Source organism: Amblyomma americanum, chromosome 2 (assembly GCF_052857255.1).
Source record: "Amblyomma americanum isolate KBUSLIRL-KWMA chromosome 2, ASM5285725v1, whole genome shotgun sequence".
In the NCBI taxonomy this organism is placed as follows: domain Eukaryota; kingdom Metazoa; phylum Arthropoda; class Arachnida; order Ixodida; family Ixodidae; genus Amblyomma; species Amblyomma americanum.
In genome coordinates, this window is record NC_135498.1 from 17,125,608 (window position 1) to 17,131,633 (window position 6,026).

A 6,026-nucleotide genomic window follows, 5' to 3' on the forward strand; every position below is an offset into this window, starting at 1 on the left:
ATGTTGTCGCTCGCTACACAAGCCGGGCACTCGAAAAAGATCCGGTTACCGTACTTGGCGCGCGTGCAAGGTTTCCGATTGCTCGTGTGATAGTGTGTGCTATGTGTGAGTGCGTGGGAAGGGCGGTAGAAGAAGAGCGGAGGGAGGAACGGGTTAACAGATAAATGTATCCCTGTAGTCTTAGCAAGAGGTTCGCCGTGTGTAGTACAAAGGACCCCGGCTACTGCGTTAATCAAGCCATGGCAGAACGCGGATTGCAGCTCCAAAACGAATAAAGCTTGTTCGTTTTTGCACTCACTTGTGCATTGAACCTTTAACAAGAAGACCTCGGCATGTCACCTGTATCGAACGCAATGTCGTTTACTGCGCGTTCCGGCAGGCAGAAAGCAAGCGACCGAGCGAGCTCACTTGGCGTAAATTTTAATTTGCTCTTGGGAAACAAAGATACAAAAAGCAGGCACCTGGTAGCCATTAGTTAAATAAAATCAAATAATCATGCACATCGCCGTGATGCTAAGGGAGAATAAAAAATTGTAGTGTATTAACGTGTTTAAACCGAGTAGACGTGTGAAAGCATGTGTTTAGCCTGGTTGACTCATGGTTTCGCTTTGCTGGGTCCTAGGCACGTGTGGTGACGATGTTTGACAGGTTAAGCTCTGATCGAGGTTAAGCTGATCTGATCTGCTCTCATCGCTGATGACGACGATGTGCAATGCACATCGCCAGGTGCGATCGGCTGCGGCGATAGCATGGGGAGTTTTAAAAAAGAAGGATTTTGCAGCAGATTGATTATACATACTCTCTTCAATACACTAGAATCTACTAAACACTGTCAATACACAGGTACAGGGAATAGAGATCGACCGTGCCCGTCAAGGCCTGGCTTCGCGCCACGGGGACTTCTGTGCCACGGTCGGTGAACTGTTACCTGTGCGGCCAACCAGAGAGATCGATCATTGCTTTGTGCAGTGTCGTGATGCAGTGTTTTTATGGAATGTACTTCAGCGGTCAGTCAAAAAGGACATTTAGATCTCGCCTTACACTATAAGGTTCTTGCTTGTCCTCAAAGACTGCGGGGTTCTGTGAGATCTGTTAATGCTGATTGCACTTTTAGCCTGTGAAAAAGCCGCATGATGGGTTCACACACAGAGCCACCTCGTTCAGCTAAGTGTGTGTTGAGTGAACAGTGTTCCTTGGTGCGGAGGGTTTATGCTGCGAAGGACCGGCTGCCTGAATGGTTGCCGGTTCTTGACGCATGCGTATGTCTGCCGCAATTTTGATGTGCAAGTGAAGTGCAGTGCACGAAGACTTGGGAATGTGTCTCCATCGCGGAGTATTATGTGTGCGCGTAAAGTATTTGGTAGTTCAGCGAGATTGATTTACATGAAAATAAAGAAGCAAAAAAAACTGCGACGACACATAGTGCTCTCATGCAGTGACCACTGAAACTGATCTGTTCCTGACTGTATTCACTTACCTCGCCCCTTTACTCAATATAGTTCCTTCACCAAAAGTTGACCGATAGCTCAGGTGTCAGCCCCACTACTAGAGAGTTACACTATGACCAGCTGATATCCTTTTTAATAGGACCCACACGCGCACAAGATCGCATGCGATTATTTTTCTCAACTTTTGGCATGGGCTTTTTCGCGAGGACTTGTTTTCTAAAGTCCGATACAACTTAAGTCTGCAGTGAAGATCCGCCCACATTTAGGACCGGCGGACAGAATTCCTCGACGATAAAAACTTAGTCCGTTGTTAAAACTTCTCTTGTCAATTATACAAGAAGCTAATCACGTGAAAAAAGTTATAAGCTCTAGAATTTTGACACCTGGTTTGTTTAACAAAGTTTGTGACTAGCTAGCAGAGTATTACAGTGCGTCGCGGATTGTGGGCCAGTGTTACTACTGCAGTTTTTTTTAGTTGTATCCGACTATAGTAGGCAGGTTTGTCCGCACGCTGATTTTTATGGGCGTGCTCCCTGTTTTACAACCATGCAGTTCACGTGTCGCTCAAGTGCCAAGGCTTTTATTAGGAGCACGGAACTAAATGGCAGTTTATTCATTGTTTGTGTTTCATTCGTGATTTTGTTCCCAATTTGTTGGCTTGTTAGTTCGCTCGTTCGTTCGTTCGTTCGTTCGTTCGTTCGTTCGTTCGTTCGTTCGTTCGTTCGTTCGTTCGTTCATTCATTCATTAAGTTGCTAAGTCATTCATGCATGTCCTGTTCCAGCTGTTCAAATATATTATAAATCGTAACCTAATTTTATAAGACTACTATTGTCCGCGCAATTTTGCAATAATTGCTGCAGTTCACCTGACAGCAGAGGTATTTATTTCCTTAAATACTACTGGCCTTAATGTTAGCAGCGGCATGATAACAGGTGCCTGTATATATGCGAAATTCGAAAAATTAAGTAAGAATAAAAAGAGAAAATAGGCCAAACAAAAAATGCATATACAAAAAAAAAGATTGCTATTCAGAAGAGCTCAGTTTTGAATAAAACCGCAAAAGGGCTCTAATAGTTTGCTAAACGCTTAACAATGATCGCTTATGGTTCGATTAGGGTTAAACATTGACGTGATACAAGTAATGTCGCCTAAAAACTATCTGGCTGTCAGAAATAAAAAAGGCATCCGAAGAACTGCTGCAAATAAAAATAAAGAATTAACTTCAGGCCAGTAGCAACGGAAGCTGCAGTTGTCCCTAAAATTATAGGGTTGCTGCACATCTACTTTAAGACACTGCCCAAACAAGGGCCATTAATCACTGCATAAAACCACTGCAAGCAATATAAATGGCAACTACTGTACCTACAGCTCAGAGCCTTTTTATACATTGTGTAAGCGCATACACGTGCCTTGGAAGCTGGAGCGCCAACATGCAAAAGCGCGCGCAATCAGGTATGTACGATATAAACTTACGTAAGTGCTAAACGCGCACGTTCCAGCTAAAGTATCGTGCAGCATCACAGTTTTAACGTTTGTAGGTACCTTCTTGCGAGTTCATCCCCGCTTAGCTTTTGCTTACGTTAAGCATTTCGTGTTTACTGATCATTCAGCACACATAATACACTATGCGCACTCCCCATGGTCGGATAAGGAAGAAGCTTTACATCTTCGCGACGTCTCAGAGCCCATAAACGACCTATAGGCTTCCCGATTTTAAGGCTATAAAAAGTAAATAATGCTTCGGATGCCGGTGAGCCTTTTTTTTTTTTGCAGAAGAAAGCTAACATCGTGCATATTTAAGCATGTGAAAGCGTTCGGACGGAGAATAATCTCTGCTTACCTTGTCACCTTGGGGAGATTCAATGCTCTGAAGCCCGTGCTTCCGCTATTAATTAGCCAGCACCGTGTGTGTACGCCTTGCAGCGAGCGTACATGGAGTTGCGGAGAGATCGAAAACACACACAGGCACACACACACAAGATATCCCCTCGTGAGACGTAGAATGTTCCAATGCTGAAACGAAACACCGTTCGACTGCACTGTCCTCACCGCAAGGAAAGGTCGATACTTGGCGTTCATCACGCCGGGGGAAACCCAGCAGAAGGCGACTGGAAGACAGGCCGATGTCAGATGTCGTCGCCCTTTCCTGCTAAAAGAAAAACAGACGCTTGCGTCGTATAGGGCGCCCCTGAAGGCAGAGACCCGCATCCATTATCGAAGTCGCGACGCAGGGTGCTTAGAGTTACATGTAACTCCATACGCTTGGCTGCTGTCTTTCTTTTTCTATTCCTTCTGACATTTATGTGCGCATTTTCTTTTCCTTTTTAGGGGAATAACAAAGGGTCAGTCCCCCTGGGCGCTTTCAGATTGCCTCTGTAGCGGCTTCTTCGTTTGGCATGGCCTCTGGCAGGCATAAAACACGATTTTGGAATTATCGCGATGGCAAACAACGCACTCGCAAAGCTTGTTTACGCGCACCGATATATATTGTTCGAGTTGCTTTATAAACAGGCCCGGCGATATACGATGGCATTTGTCGACAACGCCGGCAGATATCTCGTAAGCTTTGTTCTCAACACCTATTCAGATGAACAGCCGTTCACAATGCCTCCTGCCGGCTCGGCGTGATACCTCCTATTACACACTGACAACATTGTTGCTTCGGTTCATACGCTGCACGTATATTTCCTTTTATTACCTAGCAGGCCTATCTGGACATACAGCAAGCAGCCACCTCTTCACGGGATGCCGAAGCCTTTATTGTGTGCTGCGGCAAAGCATTTTAATGCAGGAATGCATTTAACGGCCACATTTTTACCTCTCTTCGTCCATGGATACATCCGGTGTCCACCAACACCAAGATAATATGGCTGTCTCCAATTAGGCCACTATGACTGGTGCGTACACAGAGAAGAGAGTAGAAAGAAATTGACGGGCGAAAGAAAATATTGAAAGAATAGGCGCGTCGCCGCAACCACGTCCGCTCAAACGATTGCTGAAGTAACAAATGCCCCCAATACAACGCTGTGCATGCCGCTTTTCTTTACGACAGCACACTGGAATGTCGAGTTTAGTGATCATGCGCGTTGTTCCTCCATAGCGCGAACAAAACCGATGCGGGGTGCATCGGGCAACTTAGAGGTGGTGTGCAGCACTATGTTAAACCAACGAACTTCACTCCGGCTTGTAGATCGAGATACTGTTCAGTGTCGCTGCTTGTGGTTCACAAGGTAACACGGACAAAAAAAAAACGTCGCACGAGATTTAATAAAACAACTCCAGGTTAAATTTCAGTGTATGTTCGGCAACGTACTATCGATCAATCAAGCCGCACCACCTCGTGCTCGTCCGTGTAAACTTTTCTATTTAAAAAAAAAAAGATCGATGAAAAGTAACGTAATAGTAATCGATTACATATCTGTAATTGTTAAGTTACATTTCATGGGCTGCAGTTGACTACTGGAATAAGTTACATTTCAGGTGAAGTAATTGTAATTGGTTACCTATTTTCTGTGACGTGTACAGAACTAGACTGGATGATGCGTCCAATGTCTATAGACAGAACGGCTCCGTGCGTTGAGCACTGCGGATTCCCGCGCCCGGGACGCATCAAGTACGCGAGAAGCGCGAGATCTAAAAAGCTTTGCGGCACAGGGTTAATATTCGACAACACCACCATCCACATATCGGACAGCTGCAGCATACGCGCACACTGACAGCATCATTTTGAGGAACGTTCGGATGAGCCATGGTCAGCGCTGTCAAGGCAGCCATCACAGCATGAATGAATTAATGAGAGCATGCACCGCCGCCGCATTTAGACCAGCTGTCGTGTGTATAGCGTGATTAATGGCGAGGAGAGCCAGCAGCTGCAGCGGCTGCACATGGCTCGATGGGATGACGTCACGCGATGTAAATGAAAAATCGCCGACAATATAGAGTAATAGATATAATAGAGAGAGACGGGCTAGTTGGTGACTATTAGTAGAATGCATCTTGAAACCGCGCGAAAAAGACAAGGGACGAGGAAGAAACTAACAGGACAGAGCGTGGAACTTCAACTGGTTTATTACAACAGTGCGTCACATTCATACAAACACCTTACTCACATTGTAACGTGAAAAACGATCACTTAACACTTGTGCGCAGGCGTGTACGGGACATCATGCAATCTTGATATGAATGCTCTTTGTCAGACAGGTTTACCGAGTTTACCGAGGTGCATTGGGTGGGGGGGGGGGGGGGGGGGGGGGGCATGTGGCCGACCATTGTCTCCACTGCCGTGGTTGCACACCTCGGTTCCGCGATACCACTATCCTCAACAAGTTCTGGTCTAACCTAAGCAGAGAAGTGTACGAGGCCTACTGTATCAAGAAGTTATCCGGCTCGTGTGTCAGCAAAACCTCGGTAAATCTGTCTGATAAAGAGTATTCATATCAAGATTGCATGATGTCCTGTACACGCCTGCGCACAAGTGTTACGTGATGATCGTTTGTCATGTTACAATGTGATTACGATGATTGTATAAATGTGACGCACTGTTGTAATAAACCAGTTGAAGTTCCGCGCTCTGTCCT